Below are 19,381 nucleotides of genomic sequence, written 5' to 3' on the forward strand. Positions count from 1 at the left end.
CACACCTTAGGAAGGAAATTTTGGAAATCAATTCCTCTGTTCTCAGATGTTCTGTAAATCAGGAAAAGGGGGGTTGGGGCTTGTCTGTTATGAGACCAATTCATATCAAATTAGGTTTTTAAAAAAATGAACTACATCTGTAGTTTATTTACTGTTACTCACAGATACCCTGACAGATTGGATGCCTGAAATAATAGGTCTACCAGGGGGATTTGTAAGTGATTTGTGAATTTTGGGTAAATAATAAAAAATTGGAGTTTTAGGGAATTTTTGTAGTAAATCATAGTATTCTTTGCCATTAACGATCCCCGCTTTATTAAGTAGAGCTGTAAGTTCTTTCTTTTGCTTATTTTTGGGGTTATATTTTACCTTCATATATGTATCTTGATCATCAAGCAATCTGTTTGCTTCTTTTATATAATCAGCTGTATTAAGTAGCACAATTTCCCCCCCCCCTTTATCTGCCTTTTTTATTATTACATTTTTATTACTCTGTAGATTTTTTTAAAGTTTTATTCTCTACTTCTGAGAGGATCAATTGAATTTTTCTACATTCATTGTCTCCATGTCTTTTTTGACTGCTTTTTCGAACATCTCAATGTTTCTTCCTTTTTCGTTTGTTGGAAAATACATTGATTTGTTTTCTAAATTTGTGTGTTGAAAACTATTGATAATACTAGTTGTCTGTCTTTCCAAGGGATTTTTGATAAAATACCTTTTTAATGTAGCATTTCGAATAAAACTATTGACATTAATAAGTGGTTAAATTTATTGATCTTAAACCCTTTTGTAAAACATTACACTGATCTTTGGTCAAAGTTAAAACACTTAGATTAAATATACCTTGCATATATATATCTTGTTCTTTTCTGGTTTTCCCCTCTTTCCTCCTCTACATTCTCTCTCTCTCTCTTTTTAATTTTTAATCTTTCTGTTTGTTTTCTGTCTCAATTCTTTTGTATTATCTTCCCTAAATTGCTCATATCTATTATGAGTTGACCATCTCTAATTTCACTCTCTTTGTCTCCACTCCTTGTTTTGATAATGGTTTGGTATTCCCCAATTTTTATTTTCATAGATATAGTGTTCGTTCTTAGGGGGTTCTTCATGTCTATACTCTCTATTTACCTTTCTCTCTTTGTTCCATGTGCTTATGTTATTTTTGTTATTGTAGTTTTGGACAGGTTTATCTTCCTGATAAAATTTTTGGTGTCTATTATAGTACCTATTTGGATAGTTTTGTTTTTCATTGTTAACATAACGATCTTGTATTATTCTCTCTTACATATCTTTGATTAGTGTTATGGACGGTCTTTTTATTACTTTTCTTTGAAAATATATGCCACTTACTATCATCTACTTGTGTGCTATTTTTATTTTTTATTTATTTTATTTAGTTCTATATCCTGAATACTTTCTTTGTGCTTATAGTCATTAATATCTCTATTCATTTTTTTATGTTTAATTTCCATAGTTTATTTTTTTATATCACTTAAATTGTTTATTATATTCTTTTGAATGGATTTATACTTTTCATCAGCATTCCAAGGTGCTAGATCATTACTATATTGTTGTACTTTATCTCCAAATTCTCTCAATGAGATGTTTCTGGATTTAATGATTATCTTCATTAGATTTAGGGATACTTCACTTAGAGTATCAACGCATTCTTTTTGTAAATAATCCTGAAGTTTAAATGTACAGTCTTTCATTAGTCTTAGACCTTGTGGTATAATTATAGAATTAATGTATTTCTGAAGGAAACTTACTTCCAATTTTTGTTTAATTTCTTTAATAAGTAGTAACTCTAAATTTCCACATAGTTCTATTTTATCACCCATTGATATTGGTTCATTTATGTGTGCAATATCTTCTAATTTTTCAATTTCTGAGAATAGATCTAATTTAGCAGCAAATAAATCCATTACTGGATACAAGGGGTGGGATACATAAGACAATATATACATAAAACACCCAATAAAAGTAGTATAGCAACTCTTTAAATGAGAATTATCCAAAAAATCTCACAATAAATACAAATACATATTGAGTTGAAAGAGTGCGCTATAAAGCTAACTACACCTAAAATGTGATAGTATATAACATGTTGGTCTGGGAGTAATTGTGCTATATCATTATATACACAACCTCACAAATAGTGAATAATAAAAGTAAATTTATTGTATATAAAATAATATCTATTTATCTCACAATGTAATTTCATATAAACATTATAGGGAGATGAAACTTGTAATAACTCTTAAACCTCTTATCAGTACCAGATAAAGTACTAATAGGCATTTAATATCATCTATCATAAAATCGTGGATCCACGTTGATATTTGATAAAAATATTGTGCATTAATAATACACAGTAATAATACACAATTGTAATATACAGTTAAAAACAAACTGATGAATTTGACAACATATCGCAATATTGCATTGATAACAAGTATTTTATAAGTACTGCCCCCTTATGTTATATCCTCATTTTGTATTTCCAAGTCCCTTTGGAGAATTATTTACGTCTTTGAGACAAAGGATTACTCTTTAAATATTAGCGAGTTGGAGTTTTAATGAACAAAAAAAAGTCTCAAATGGAAGGATTTATATCAATATACGTTTAAGTTCCAATGTCCAGTGGAATTCTACTCACCAAAATCCGAAAGCTTTTGTTATAGTGTGCTTTCTCTGACTTGACCCTTACACACATACCTCTCTTGTCACTCCCGGCGTTCGCACTGCCACTTCAGGGTTTCGCTGACGAATTTCCAGTCAAATTGGGTGGTCAGATTATCAGCATATCGGTAATTTTTAAGTACTCCATGGGTTTAATATTTCATTAAGAAAATACTAAAGTGAATATATGTAGAAAATCAAGATTTTAGATACATTGATATCTACATATTTGAGTGGCAAATTTGATACTGGAATGGATAAGAGGGTTACACAAAAGAGGACAATCTAGCTATAGACAGGTAAGTCAAGTCCTTGGTAAAAAGGAAGTGAATTCCATTTTTTCGTTTAGTCCTATAGGGTACAATGTTTGCAAGTTAAAAATCCATTTAGTCTCTTTTTGAAGTAATATGGTATCAATGTTACCTCCTCGTCTATGAGGTTTAACCTGTTCAATGCCAATAAATTCCAAACTATCTAGTTTGGACTCATGGAATTTGGCAAAGTGTCTAGCGATAGGGCTATATATATTTACATCTTTGATTTCATCCCTATGGTCATATATAGGTGATCTAAACTCCGTATATGTTTTACCCATCTAAAAAAGTAGGCTAGAACAAGAAAACAGAATTTATGCTTACCTGATAAATTACTTTCTCCAACGGTGTGTCCGGTCCACGGTGTCATCCATTACTTGTGGGATATTCTCCTCCCCCACAGGGAAAGGCAAGGAGAGCACACAGCAAGAGCTGTCCATATAGTCCCTCCCAGGCTCTGCCCCCCCAGTCATTCGACCAACGGTTAGGAGAGAAAAAGGAGAAACTATAGTGTGCCGTGGTGACTGTAGTGTATAGAGAAAGAAATTCTTCAAACCTGATTAAAAAACCAGGGCGGGCCGTGGACCGGACACACCGTTGGAGAAAGTAATTTATCAGGTAAGCATAAATTCTGTTTTCTCCAACATTGGTGTGTCCGGTCCACGGTGTCATCCATTACTTGTGGGAACCAATACCAAAGCTTTAGGACACGGATGAAGGGAGGGAGCAAATCAGGTTACCTAAACAGAAGGCACCACGGCTTGCAAAACCTTTCTCCCAAAAATAGCCTCCGAAGAAGCAAAAGTATCAAATTTGTAGAATTTGGACAAAGTGTGCAGAGAAGACCAGGTCGCTGCCTTACATATCTGATGAACAGAAGCCTCGTTCTTGAAGGCCCATGTGGAAGCCACAGCCCTAGTAGAGTGAGCTGTGATTTGTTCAGGAGGCTGCCGTCCGGCAGTCTCGTAAGCCAATCGTATGATGCTTTTCAGCCAAAAGGAAAGAGAGGTAGCAGTAGCTTTTTTGACCTCTCCTCTTGCCAGAATAAACTACAAACAGAGAAGACGTTTGTCTGAAATCCTTTGTTGCTTCTAAATAGAACTTTAAAGCACGGACTACATCTAAATTGTGTAACAAGCGTTCCTTCTTTGAAACTGGATTCGGACACAAAGAAGGCACAACTATTTCCTGGTTAATATTCTTGTTGGAAACAACCTTTGGAAGGAAACCAGGTTTAGTACGCAAAACAACCTTATCTGCATGGAACACCAGATAGGGTGGATTACACTGCAGAGCAGATAATGCAGAAACTCTTCTAGCAGAAGAATAGCAACCAAAAACAGAACTTTCCAAGATAACAACTTGATATCTATGGAATGTAAGGGTTCAAACGGAACCCCTTGAAGAACTGAAAGAACCAAATTTAGACTCCAGGGAGGAGTCAAGGGTCTGTAAACAGGCTTGATCCTGACCAAAGCCTGAACAAAAGCTTGAACATCTGGCACAGCTGCCAGTCGTTTGTGTAACAAGACAGATAAAGCAGAAATCTGTCCTTTTAGAGAACTCGCTGATAATCCCTTATCCAAACCTTCTTGGAGAAAGGAAAGGATCCTAGGAATTTTAATCTTACTCCATGAGAATCCCTTGGATTCACACCAACAGATATATCTTTTCCATATTTTATGGTAATCTTTCTAGTCACAGGTTTTCTGGCTTGTACCAGAGTATCTATCACAGAATCCGAAAACCCACGCTTAGACAAAATCAAGCGTTCAATTTCCAAGCAGTCAGCTGGAGAGAAACTAGATTTGGATGTTCGAATGGACCTTGTACTAGAAGATCCTGTCTCAAAGGTAGCTTCCATGGTGGAGCCGATGACATATTCACCAGGTCTGCATACCAAGTCCTGCGTGGCCACGCAGGAGCTATGAAAATCACTGAGGCCTTCTCCTGCTTGATCCTGGCTACCAGCCTGGGAATGAGAAGGAACGGTGGAAACGCATAAGCTAGGTTGAAAGTCCAAGGCGCCACTAATGCATCCACTAGAGTCGCCTTGGGATCCCTGGATCTGGACCTGTAGCAAGGAACCTTGAAGTTCTGACGAGACGCCATCAGATCCATGTCTGGAATGCCCCATAATTGGGTCAACTGGGCAAACACCTCCGGGTGGAGTTCCCACTCCCCCGGATGAAAGGTCTGACGACTCAGATAATCCGCCTCCCAGTTTTCCACTCCTGGGATGTGGATCGCAGACAGGTGGTAGGAGTGATCCTCCGCCCATTTGATGATCTTGGTCACCTCTCTCATCGCCAGGGAACTCCTTGTTCCCCCCTGATGGTTGAAGTAAGCAACAGTCATCATGTTGTCTGATTGGAATCTTATGAATCTGGCCTTTGCTAGTTGAGGCCAAGCCCGGAGAGCATTGAATATCGCTCTCAGTTCCAGGATGTTTATCGGGAGAAGAGACTATTCCCAAGACCATAGACCCTGAGCTTTCAGGGAATCCCAGACCGTGCCCCAGCCTAATAGACTGGCGTCGGTCGTGACAATGACCCACTCTGGTCTGCGGAAGCTCATTCCCTGGGACAGGTGATCCTGAGTCAGCCACCAACGGAGTGAGTCTCTGGTCTTCTGATCTACTTGAATCACTGGAGACAAGTCTGTATAGTCCCCGTGAGATCTGAGAAAGGCTAGAACAATGTGTGAGCCTTTGTCTTTGAAAGAGACGATGCTTGAATTAGGATTTCGTCCAAGTAAGGTGCCACTGCAATGCCCCTGGGTCTTAGAACCGCTAGAAGGGACCCGAGCACCTTTGTGAAAATCCTTGGAGCAGTGGCTAGTCCGAATGGGAGAGCCACAATAGGTAAAGTTTGTCCAGAAAGGCGAACCTTAGGAACTGATGATGATCTTTGTGGATAGGAATATGCAGATACGCATCCTCTAGATCCACGGTAGTCATAAATTGACCCTCCTGGATTGTAGGTAAAATCGTTCGAATAGTTTCCATTTTGAACGATGGCACTCTGAGAAATTTGTTTAGAATTTTTAAATCCAGAATTGGTCTGAAAGTTCCCTCTTTTTTTTTTTTTTTTTGGGAACTACAAACAGATTTGAGTAAAACCCCTGACCTTGTTCCACAGTTGGAACTGGGAGTATCACTCCCATCTTTAACAGGTCTTCTACACAATGTAAGAATGCCTGTCTCTTTACTTGGTTTGAAGATAAGTGAGACATGTGGAACCTTCCCCTTGGGGGTAGTTCCTTGAATTCTAGAAGATAACCCTGAGAGACTATTTCTAGTGCCCAGGGATCCTGAACATCTCTTGCCCAAGCCTGAGCAAAGAGAGAGAGTCTGCCCCCTACTAGATCCGGTTCCGGATCGGGGGCTACCTCTTCATGCTGTCTTGGTAGCAGCAGCAGGTTTCTTGGCCTGTTTACCCTTGTTCCAACCTTGCATTGATTTCCAAGCTGGTTTAGTCTGGGAAGCGTTACCCTCTTGTCTAGAGGCTGCCGAGTTGGAAGCCGGTCCGTTCCTGAAATTGCGAAAGGAACGAAAATTGGACTTATTCTTAGCCTTGAAAGGTTTATCTTGTGGGAGGGCATGGCCCTTTCCCCCAGTGATGACTGAAATAATCTCTTTCAATTCTGGCCCAAAAGGGGTCTTACCTTTGAAAGGGGTATTAAGCAATTTTGTCTTGGAAGATACATCCGCCGACCAAGACTTTAGCCAGAGCGCTCTGCGCGCCACAATTGTAAACCCTGAATTTTTTGCCGCTAACCTCGCTAACTGCAAAGCAGCGTCTAAAATAAAGGAATTAGCTAACTTAAGTGCGTAAATTCTGTCCATGACTTCCTCATACGGAGTCTCCCTACTGAGCGACTTTTCCAGTTCCTCGAACCAGAACCACGCCGCTGTAGTGACAGGAATAATGCACGAAATAGGTTGAAGGAGGTAACCTTGCTGTACAAAAATCTTTTTAAGCAAACCCTCCAATTTTTTATCCATAGGATCTTTGAAAGCACAATTGTCCTCAATAGGAATGGTCGTGCGCTTGGCTAGAGTAGAAAACTCCCCCTCGACCTTAGGGACTGTTTGTCATGTGTCCTTCCTGGGGTCGACCACAGGGAACAATTTCTTAAATATAGGAGGAGGGACAAAAGGTATGCCTGGCTTCTCCCACTCCTTATTCACTATGTCCGCCACCCGTTTAGGTATCGGAAAAGCATCAGGGTGCACCGGGACCTCAAGGAACTGTCCATCTTGCACAATTTTTCTGGGTTGACCAGATTGTCACAATTATCCAGAGTAGATAGTACCTCCTTAAGTAATGCGCGGAGATGCTCTAATTTAAATTTAAATGTCACAACATCAGGTTCTGCCTGCTGAGAAATTCTTCCTGTATCAGAAATTTCCCCATCTGACAAACCCTCCCTCACTGCCACTTCAGATTGGTGTGAGGGTATGACAGAAAAATTATCATCAGCGCCCTCCTGCTCTACAGTGTTTAAAACAGAGCAATCGCGCTTTCTCTGAAATGCTGGCATTTTGGATAAAATATTAGCTATGGAGTTATCCATTACTGCCGTCAATTACTGCATAGTAACAAGCATTGGCGCGCTAGAAGTACTAGGGGTCGCCTGCGCGGGCATAACTGGTATAGACACAGAAGGAGATGATGTAGAACTATGTCTACTTCCTTCATCTGAGGAATCATCCTGGGCAACTTTACAATTTGTGACAGTTCTGTCCTTACTTTGTTTGGACGCAATGGCACAATTATCACACTATATTTGAATGGGGAACCACATTGGCTACCATACATACAGAACATGATCTATCTGAAGGTACAGACATGTTAAACAGGCTTAAACTGGTTAATAAAGCACAAAAACCGTTTTAAAACAAAACCGTTACTGTCTCTTTAAATGTTAAACAGGGCACACTTTATTACTGAATATGTGAAAAACTATGAAGGAATTATCCAATCTTTACCCCCAATTTTCAAGCTGTTAACCCTTAAAATGTGGAAACCGGAGCCGTTTTTAATTTTAACCCCCTTACAGTCCCAGCCACAGCCTTTGCTGCAACTTCACCAATCCCAGGGGGGTATATGATACCAAATAAAGCCTTCTAGGAACGTTTTTAGTGGATTCCAGACCCTCACACATGCAGCTGCATGTATTGAACTCAAAATTAACTGCACAGTAATGGCACGAAAATGAGGCTCTGCCTACTACAGAGAAAGGCCCTTCCTGACTGGGAAGGTGTCTTAACAAGTGCCTGGTGCTAAAAACGTTCCCCAATGTTATAAAAGTGTGAAATACAACTTCAAACTGCATATAATACTTAAATAAAGCAATCGATTTAGCCCCTAAAAGTGTCTACCAGTTTTATAGCCCATAATAAGCCCTTTATTCTGTTTGAGACTAAGAAAATGGCTTACCGGTCCCCATGAGGGGAAATGACAGCCTTCCAGCATTACATGGTCTTGTTAGAAATATGGCTAGTCATACCTTAAGCAGAAAAGTCTGCTGTTTCCCCCAACTGAAGTTACTTCATCTCAACAGTCCTATGTGGAAACAGCAAAGGATTTTAGTTACTGTCTGCTAAAATCATCTTCCTCTCACAAACAGAAATCTTCATCCTTTTCTGTTTCAGAGTAAATAGTACATACCAGCACTATTTTAAAATAACAAACTCTTGATAGAAGAATAAAAAACTACAACTAAACACCACAAACTCCTCACCATCCCCGAGGAGATGCTACTTGTTCAGAGCGGCAAGGAGAATGACTGGGGGGGCGGAGCCTGGGAGGGACTATATGGACAGCTCTTGCTGTGTGCTCTCCTTGCCTTTCCCTGTGGGGAGGAGAATATCCCACAAGTAATGGATGACACCGTGGACCGGACACACCAATGTTGGAGAAAGGAGATATATGACTCCAGTGGTGGAACAGTTAATAAATGATTTAATTTTGTGTCTTGTTTGTAGTTTTAATTTTTTTTGTCCTCTTAACAAATGGGCAAGCTACACAGTGGCTGCACGGAGAGCATCCAATTATATTTTGTGCGTAATTGATTCACTTTGGACTAAACGTTCTTTTAAGTTGTTTGCTCTACGCGCAGTCATCTGAGGACAGTTGCCCATGTATTCAGAAATAGTGTCATCATTTGAAGGTAAATACCAATTTTTGTTCAATATTGTCTTAATTTTCTCCCAGTGCAAATTATACTTGGTTATGAATCTGATTTTATTATCATCTTCATTTCTTTCCCTTTGGCCATACAGCAAGTCCTGCCAATTTTGGGTTTTTGCTTTATACAGTGCTCTTTTGATGGATCTTTTTGAATAGCCTCTGTCAAAAAATCTTTCTGCCATTTAGCTGGACCGTAATGAGATAGGTCATGGGACCTGAACGGCCTATAAGAGGATACGTTTTTTTAGTGAAACGTCATCACCCAGAAGAATCTCCTTGCTGCAATTGGATTTGGAGTGAAATGCACAAGAGGACACATAGGTGTGTAGCAGCTCATCCATGGGATTCCCCCCCACCATACGCTGTATCTTATCCTAATGACCTTGGGCAAGTAAAGTTGGTCTTGAATCACCGTCTCGCTGAAGAAAAGGCAAAATCTCATAGACCGGAGGAGTCGGCTGTGGTGCCGATGGTGGTCTGACCTTTGGAGTCGGCGAAAGCTGACGAGGGTCCATATTGTGTATACGTTGCAAGTGCTTATAAGGAACTTCACCATTGGTCTATATGGAACTATTATATTGAGCATTTCTGGTCTGCGTGGGATATTTGTCAACAGCCTTTAGGAATAATTAACATTTGGCATTTGTTATTTCTGTCCAGCAGAACTGTCCATTGATCATTGCTTTCAGCATGCTAATGCTGACTTGCTTTATTATTTATGGTGCACCATATAAACTTTACCAGCTGACTAGCTTTGCTCTTTGTTTTTATGTGAGGGGCCCATGTGTCATATATGTTGGTTCGTCTGTTTGTCTCCATGTGTTAGGCCATATTGTTTTTTGTACGAATGTTGGCAACATAATTTTATATGTATTTATGATCACATAAACTTATTATTTTTTTCACATTACCCTACTATCTCTGGTTTTGTAAATCTTTTTAGATAGTGAGAGTGCTGTACCCCTAGAGTTTTGGATATACCTTATTTTGACATATCCACTTTTCTTCTACATTTTACACTATAATAGACTCCATATCCATGAAGATATTTCTAACAGACCAGAGACGTTGCAAGCTAACTTCGGCATGTCTTGCCCTCCGGACCTCCTTGAGTTCCTCGGTGGCTCAGTGTATGAAGGTGATTGGTCTCATGGTATCCTGCATGGACATAATTCCTTTTGCCAGGTTCCGTCTCAGACCTTTAAAACTATGCATGCTGAGGCAGTGGAACGGTGATCAGTCAGATCTGTCTCAACAGATTGTATTAGACAGCCGGTCGAGAGAATCGCTCTCTTGGTGGCTTTGTCCAGATCATCTGTCCCAAGGGACATGCTTCTTAAGACCATTCTGGGAGATTGTTACTACGGACGCAAGCCTATCCAGATGGGGAGCTGTTTGGGGTGCCAGGAAGGCACAGGGGTTGTGGACTCAGGAGGAGTCCTCACTCCCGATCAAGATTTTGGAACTAAAGGCAATTTTCAAGGCCTTGAAGGCTTGGCCATTTATGGGTTTGTCCCAGTTAATCAGATTCAAATGCGACAATATAACTTTGGTGGCTTACATCAACTTTTAGGGAGGGATTGAGAAGTTCCTTGGCGATGAAGGAAGTATCTCAGATTCTGGAGTAGACGGAGGCCCACAGCTGGTCGTTGTCAGCAATCCACATACCGGGTGTGGACAACTTGGAGGTGCATTTTCTCAGCAGGCAATCCTTCCATTCAGAGGAATGGTGTTTGCAGAGATATGCAGCAAGTGGGGAACGCTGAATGTTCATCTCACGGCGTCCCGACTCAATATAAAGCTACCCAGGTACGGGTCGAGTTCGAGGGATCCCCAAGTGGCTCTAATAGATGCACTAGAAGTGCCCTGGAGGTTCAAACTCATATTTTTCCTCCATTACCGCTTCTTCCTAGAGTAGTGGCCTGCATCAAGCAGGAGCGGGTATTAGTAATCCTGATTGCTCCATCGTAACCGTGAAGGACGTGGTTCGCGGATCTAGTGGGGATGTCCTCATCTCCTCCGTGGAGGTTACCTTGTCACAGAGACCTGCTGATACAAGGTCCATTTGTTCATCAAAATCTAGATTCTCTGAGGCTGACTGCTTGGAGATTGAACGCTTAGTCTTAGCCAAGAGAGGTTTCTCTGAGAGTGTCATTGATACTCTTAGTCAATCTCGTAAATCAGTTACACTGTGTATCTACCACAAGGTGTGGAGGACCTACTTATTCTGATGTGAAGAGCGTGGTTTTTCCTGGCACAGAGTTAAGGTTGCCAGGATCTTATCTTTTCTCCAGGATGGGCTGGATAAGGGCCTTTCTGCAAGTTAAATAATAAAAACAGTTGCGCCTATAATGGTTATTATAGTGGTTGCGCCTATAATGTTAAAAACAAAGTCTGAAAATGGATAACACTAAGGTCAATACTTACAGAAATAGTAAAATAATTTGAATTAGGCAAGATAGTAAAAAATATATAAAGTTTACTAGTTAAAAAATATGTTGAGCATTTAACTCAAACATATTACACATATAAATACAAATAATAATAGTAGTATCTATAATCCAGAATTTATATCTATAACTTAAAATGTATCTCTTAGAGGTTATATAAAAACTTACTAATAATAATTGCCTTATATATACTCAGCAGCCTCCAGAATACATAACATACCTATGTGACTGGCCAGTCAAAAACTAAAAACTAATAAGCTTAATAGTCTAGTGTGTGTCTAAACTGTATCAATTAATAGTATAAAATATGATACTTAAAAAATCTATTTGGTGTATAGAAAATTCATTCATATATTAAAGAAAAATGGCGATTTCATTATAAAAGGATACTCAAAAGTTTCAATGAGAGTGTCACAAAATCCAATCCATAAGAGTGTCACAGTTTTTTGAAAAATAAATAGTCCGTTAGTTTGTAGATGTATCCATTATTTCAGATATGTAAAAAATTGTATAGTAAGTTATGAGAATGTCCTTAAATTGAACGTTCAATAAAAAAGTGCTAGCAATTACTGGTAAAAGCCTTTTTCAGCTATGAGCGTTTGTTAAGAGGACTTACGGCTACAACCAGGGAGTGAATATCTTACTATGAGCAGTTTCTCTTTTCAAAAAGGTCTCCTTGTGGCTCCTCCGATCCTTACTGAGCCCAGCGTCCCTTAGAACACTATCGGACAATCTCCTTATGGTTCCTCCGATCTTGGCTTAGTTCAGCGTCCCTTGAATGGATTGTTTGTATTGGTGTAAACCAAGCCACTTAAAATGGCATGAGACTGCGTGGCCTAATGGATAAGGCGTCTGACTTCGAATCAGAAGATTGAGGGTTCGAGTCCCTTTGTGCTTGTTAGTTTTAAAGTTGAGGTAACCAAATGTATTTAGACACCCTTTTCATCTACTACCTCCAATTGTTGTATTGGTGTAAACCAAGCCGCACGGAATGGCTTGTGACTGCATGGCCTAATGGATAAGGCGTCTGACTTCGAATTGTTCTGTTGGAATAAGTTTATTGCGCATACTAGGGGGGTTGTGCATTAACCCTGTCCATACCTGCACATGAAGAGAGATTTGAGGAGCTGCTAGGAACAAATTTTGTGTTAAGTATTTGAATTTTAACACTACATTAAAAAATTAAAGTGTATCTTCATTACAAGTTATCAATTTTGCTTCCTCTAAAACATCCATAGGTAGGCACACCCAACACCAGACATTGATCGATCTCACACATGAGCAATTGGTATATATTTCTCTTAAATATCATTCGGCTATATTTAGAGTTTTTGTCGGTAAAGACCCACGTAGCTAACGCTGCTTTTTTTCCCAACGCACCCTTCCAACAACGCTGGTATTTAGAGTTGTCTGAGGGGCTGCGTTAGGCTCAAAAAAGGGTGCGTTGAGCCTAACTTAGCTCCACTTCAACCCTCAATACCAGCGTTGCTTACGGTAGCGGTAAGCAGCTAAAACGTGCTTGTGCACGATATCCCCATAGGAAACAATGGGGCAGTTTGGGCTGAAAAAAAACCTAACACCTGCAAAAAAAAGCAGCGTTTAGCTCCTAACGCAGCCCCATTGTTTCCTATGGGGAAACACTCTCTAAGTCTGCACCTAACATCCTAACATGAACCCCGAGTCTAAACACACCTAACCTTACACTTATTAACCCCTAATCTGACGCCCCCGCTATCGCTGACACCTGCATTTTATTATTAACCCCTAATTTGCCGCTCCGGACACCGCCGCAACCTGCATTATCCCTATGAACCCCTAATCTGCTGCCCCTAATACCGCCGACCCCTATATTATATTTATTAACCCCTAATCTGCCCCCCCCCACGTCGCCGCTACCTTACCTACACTTATTAACCCCTAATCTGCCGACCGGACATCGCCGCAACTATAATAAATGTATTAACCCCTAAACCACCGCACTCCCGCCTCGCAAACACTATAATAAATAGTATTAACCCCTAATCTGCCCTCCCTAACATCGCCGCCGCCACCTACCTACAATTATTAACCCCTAATCTCCAGCCCGCACCGTCGCCGCTACTATAATAAAGTTATTAACCCCTAAACCTAACTCTAACCCTAACACCCCCCCCTAACATAAATATAATTTAAATTAAACTAAATAATATTCCTAAAATTAAATAAATTAATCCTATTTAAAACTAAATACTTACCTAGAAAATAAACCCTTATATAGCTACAATATAAATAATAATTACATTGTAGCTATTTTAGGATTTATATTTATTTTACAGGCAACTTTGTATTTATTTTAACTAGGTACAATAGCTATTAAATAGTTAATAACTATTTAATAGCTACCTAGTTAAAATAAATACATAATTACCTGTAAAATAAATCCTAACCTAAGTTACAAATACACCTAACACTACACTATCATTAAATTAATTAAATAAATTACCTACAATTACCTAAAATAAAATAAACTATTCTATAATACAAAAAAATAAAAACACTAAATTACAAAAAATAAAAAAGAATTACAAGCAGTTTAAACTAATTACACCTAATCTAAGCCCCCTTAAAAGGGCTTTTTGCGGGGCCTTGCCCCAAAGTAATCAGCTCTTTTACCTGAAAATAAAATACAATACCCCCCCAACATTACAACCCACCACCCACATACCCCTACTCTAACCCACCCAAACCCCCCTTAAAAAAACCTATCGCTAACCCCCTGAAGATCATCCTACCTTGAGTCGTCTTCACCCAGCCGAGCCGAATTCTTCATCCAAGGTGCGCAGAGGAGGTCCTTGATTCGGTAGAAGTCTTCATCCAAGCAGGGCAAGAAGAGGTCCTCCATCCGGTAGAAGTGTTCATCCAGGCGGCGTCTTCAATCTTCATCCATCCGGAGCGGAGCCATCTTCAAAGGAGCCAACGTGGGGCCATCCTCTTCTACCGACGAACTAACGACGAATGAAGGTTCCTTTAAGGGACGTCATCCAAGATGGCGTCCCTTCAATTCCAATTGGCTGATAGAATTCTATCAGCCAATCAGAATTAAGGTCGTTAGTCCGTCGGTAGAAGAGGATGGCTCTGCGTCGGCTCCTTTGAAGATGGCTCAGCTCCGCTCCGGATGGATGAAGATTGAAGATGCCGCCTGGATGAACACTTCTACCGGATGGAGGACCTCTTCTTGCCCCGCTTGGATGAAGACTTCTACCGAATCAAGGGTTTTTGATATATACATTATAGATCACTGTGGCACAGGAGTAGTCATAAGAGATAGAAGTGACCGGATTAAAAAGTATTCCAGGCATCAGTATCGGTTAAGACTGTATTACCTTGAGCGAAGGAAATCATTCTACTATGCGCTCTTTAAGGCACTTAAAGGGCACTCATTTTACAATATACGTTTATTGAATCATAAATTCAAGCTACATGTGCTGATAGGTGTCACTAACACACGGAGAGCAACTAGATTAATAAATTTAAGATACAAGGTAATCAGTACGAATAACACAGTTTCAGTTTATGCCAGCAACTTTTGGATATCGTTATTGTTAATAGTATTAAGCATCAATAGAAGCAAGATAAATAATTATATTATATCCTAATAAAGTGCATCAAAAGCAGCATTACACTGGTTAAACAAGAACAGATAAGCAGGAAATATCTGTTACTTACACTATGTTATGGTCACTTTTTCAGCTAATGTGGATACTAGAATAAATACAACTTAAACTCCAAGTTAAAATTATAGTCTTGAGTAATACTCTAGACTTTTCATCTATTAAAATTTTACTTAACAGTGGATAATGCAACAAGTATGACTACATCCTATTGAATCAGTTCATTTAAGTTGGATTTTATAAATATACATTCACTGAGTAATATAAGAGCGTTACTATTCAGATAAGATATACACACTATAGGGAACCTATATGTTTACAATATAACTGAATACTTATGTGCTACAAATAGATTATAGCATTTTCCACAGTTGACTCCTGTCTGGGCTCAGTGGGAATCACTTAGAGTACTATACCAGCAATATCTAAGTATAGGGGTAATTCACAACATACTTTAAAAACTCTTGGTGTATAAAGTTTATAAATTCAACAACTTAATTCAAAAGTGTAATTACATAGTGCACAAGTACATGGTATATCACAATATACCATAATTATTGACAATATTTCCAGCCACCCCACTAGCACTATTACCTATACCTAGGCCTGGTCTCCTCCACTCAAGATCATAATACAAATATAATATAATGAATCCCAAGAATTGGGATCGATAATCAATATCAATATTTCTTAGTGGTTGTTTTATTCATATTCGGTCACGTCTAATCGTAGTATAACTCCCCCTGAAGTTAAACAATTCCTGGGTTTTTAATTGTATTGTAATTTCCATTATTTTAAATTAACAGTCCAATAAAAGTTATGTTTTAATTTATCCAAAAATTCAACCCCTTTTTCTAAGTCAGCATGACGGTGCGGCCCTCACTCCAGTATCGCTAATAAAGGGCTGGATAATGCATTTTCAGGATGCAAAGTTTCGCTCATTTCTAGATCCATAGGCTCTGAAAATGGTCTTTCTAGGGTATCTAATAGGCTTTAATTCAAAGCCTCCAATACACAGATTTTTGCTTTCAAGAATGCCAAGGAACACGGTGAAAGCTCAGGCTTTTCTTCAATGTGTTTCACATCTAAAATCTATAGGGGTTATAGTCCTGTTCGTCCTTTAGAGCAGGGGAAGATTTTTTTTTTCCTCAGATCTCTACATAGTTCCCATTAAAGATTTTGAACAGATGTTAGGATTACAACTTTCAACATGGAAACCATCAGAACTTTTCTTCCTTTTATTTGCCAAGGTCACTATATGTCGACCATAGACTTGAAGGATGCCTAATTGCATGTTCCTATTCTTTTGGATCATTACTGGTTTCTGGGACCAATTTTTATCAATTTGTGGCTCTTCCGTTCGGAATGGCCACTGCACACAAAAGCTCTAGGTTCCGTGATTTCTGTTTTTCCCTATTTGGACGATTATCTTGGTTTAATCTTCATCTATATTTTTAGCTGAATCTCATGTCAACAGGGATTTATCCTTTTTCTCAGTCTCTCTCATGGTGGTTAGTTCCCCAGCGCATTTCTCAAGGAACAAGCTTTGTTTGTCCTCTGTGGACTGTTATTTTGGCAAGTCTGTCCGGCTGGGTTGCAGTATCGGGTTCTTGCTTTGCTCAGGTTGTTTTGGCATCTTTGGGGGCGAAGTTGCCCCTAAATATTTTGAAGCTCACAGCAATTCATAAATCTCTTATTTTTTTGGCTCCGGTTGACGATATAATCCTTCCTTCAGTTTCAGTCAATGTCTCACTGTTGCACATATTCATCAGGGGGGAACCAGAAGTTCCCTGGCAATAAAGGAAGTTCAGAAATTTCTGGATGGGCAGAGATACATCATTGTCATATCTGCAGTTCATGTTCCAGAAGTAGACAATTGGGAAGCAGATTTTCTCAGTTATCAGACTATCAATCCAGGGGAATGGTCTCTTCTTTCAGAAGTATTTAGTTAGATTGTGAGTCTTTGGAGGACACCGGAGATAGTTCTCATGGCATACAGTCTGAACAACAAGCTTCTGTCACGCAACGCCGCTCTAGCTGTTACTAGGGGCGCAGCGTCTGCTTCCCTGCTCATTGTCAAGGGCTGTGTCGGCTCCAGTTGCGTGCGGCGCTGACATCGCCGCACGCTCCTCTCTCAGATGCCGGTCCGGATTCCAGTAGCGCAAATCCTGCGCCTATGTAAGTCGCTCAATAACGATCTATCACTGCCCAAGTATAGGTGCTACTTTGTGTGCTCCTGGGTGTGATAGATCGTTATGCTCTGGATTGCCTTATTATTGATTAACCCTGCCTGTCTGACTACTCTGCTTGATTAACCCCTATTGCTCTGGATTGCCTTACTGTTGATGAACCCTGCCTGATTAACCCCTATTGCTCTGGATTGCCTCTCTGTTGCCAAACCCTGCCTGCCTGACCATTCTAGTGGTTTACCTTTGGACTGTTTTACTGTTGCCAAACCCTGCCTGCCTAACCATTCTTGTGGTTTACCTTTGGACTGCCTTACTGTTGCCTAGCCCTGCCTGCCTGACCATTCTAGTGGTTTACCCCTGAACTGCCCTTCTCTGACTCCCTACCTGTTGCTGCCGAAGACTATCCTGTGCCGCTTACCTCATCTTGCAAACTTTCTCTGCTCTGGGATATGCCCTATCATTCCGGCTTGACGCCGGGATAAGAAGACTACTGGCCGAGTTCGGTCTGATAGTGGAATATCCCACAAGCATTACAGCTTCTTCAGAATTCTCCAGCTTCAGATATCCGAGGGCTCTAGAGGCAAATGCTCTGAGGAAACCTTGATAATTTCCGCTGACTTATGTATTTCCGCTTCCGGTATTGTTACCCAGGGTAATAATTAAGATAAAGCTAGAGAATGCATCTGTTTCTCAGTTGCCAGCCTTGGCCTCATCCTCTAAGAAGAGATCTTCTTTTTCTAGGCCTTGTTTTCTATCCAGATTTAAAATCTCTAAGCTTAATGGATTGGAAATTGAATGGATAGTTCTTTATCAGATAGTTTTTTTTTCTGAGTCTGTTATTTATAATCTTGTTCAGGCTAGGAAACTTGTTTTCATAAGGATTTATTACAAAGCTTGGAAAACTTAATTTTAGTGTTCTGATCATATTTATTCTTCTTCTTTTAAGATTTCCAGAATTCTTGAGTTTCTTCACGATAGTTTGCAGGAAGGTCTTTCTGCCAGTTCCTTGAAAGGCCAGATTTCGCCCCTCTGTTCTTTTCCATAGGAAAATTGCTTATCTTCCAGATGTGTATAGTTTTGTTCAGGCATTATCTAAAATAAAGTCTCTGATTTAACCGTTTTTCTCCTCTTTTGAACCTTATTTTGGTTCTAGAAGTTTTTACAATCATCTCTTTTTTTAATCTATGCATAAGGTGTTAAGCTGTGTTCCTTTTGGCTATTTCCTCTGCTAGAAAAGTGTCTGAATTGTCTGCTCTTTCTTGTGATCCTCATCTTATTTTTCATAAGGATTAAGCTTTCTTGTGGACTTCTTTTTGATTTTTTGTCTAAGGTTGTTTCTACTGAAACTTTAGTAGGGAAATTGTGTTTCCATCTCTTAGTCCTGAACCAATAATTCTTCATAAGTGAGATGATGTCAGGGCTTTGAAATATCATTTTAAAGTTTCTCAGATTTCAGACAAACTCCTGATTTGTTTGTTCATTTTAAGCTAAGCACAGGCGTCTTCTGTTGCTCTGGCTTCTTGGATAAAGCAAATTAATCCATATGGCTTATGTAGAAGCAGGTCAGTCTCCTCCTAAGCATATAACAGCTCATTCTACTCACTCTATAGCCACTTCCTGGGCATTCTAGAATTAGGCTTCTGTGGAACAAATTTGCAGGGCAACTATTTGTTCAGAATAAGATGACAGGAGCACCGGCAGATGAAAATTGCAGCGTTTATTTCCAAATAACGCTCAATTCATTTAAGCATAAAGTTCATAATACAAAAAAAAAGTTCCTTACAATGCTTCAGTTGACTCTGACAGCAGCTGGTTGTTCAAGTAGGTGGAAGAAGGAAAGACGCGTATTCGTGCTATCTAATTAATACATATTGTTTCCGGGATATCCTTCCTTTATAG

This window comes from Bombina bombina, chromosome 3, assembly GCF_027579735.1.
Source record: "Bombina bombina isolate aBomBom1 chromosome 3, aBomBom1.pri, whole genome shotgun sequence".
In the NCBI taxonomy this organism is placed as follows: domain Eukaryota; kingdom Metazoa; phylum Chordata; class Amphibia; order Anura; family Bombinatoridae; genus Bombina; species Bombina bombina.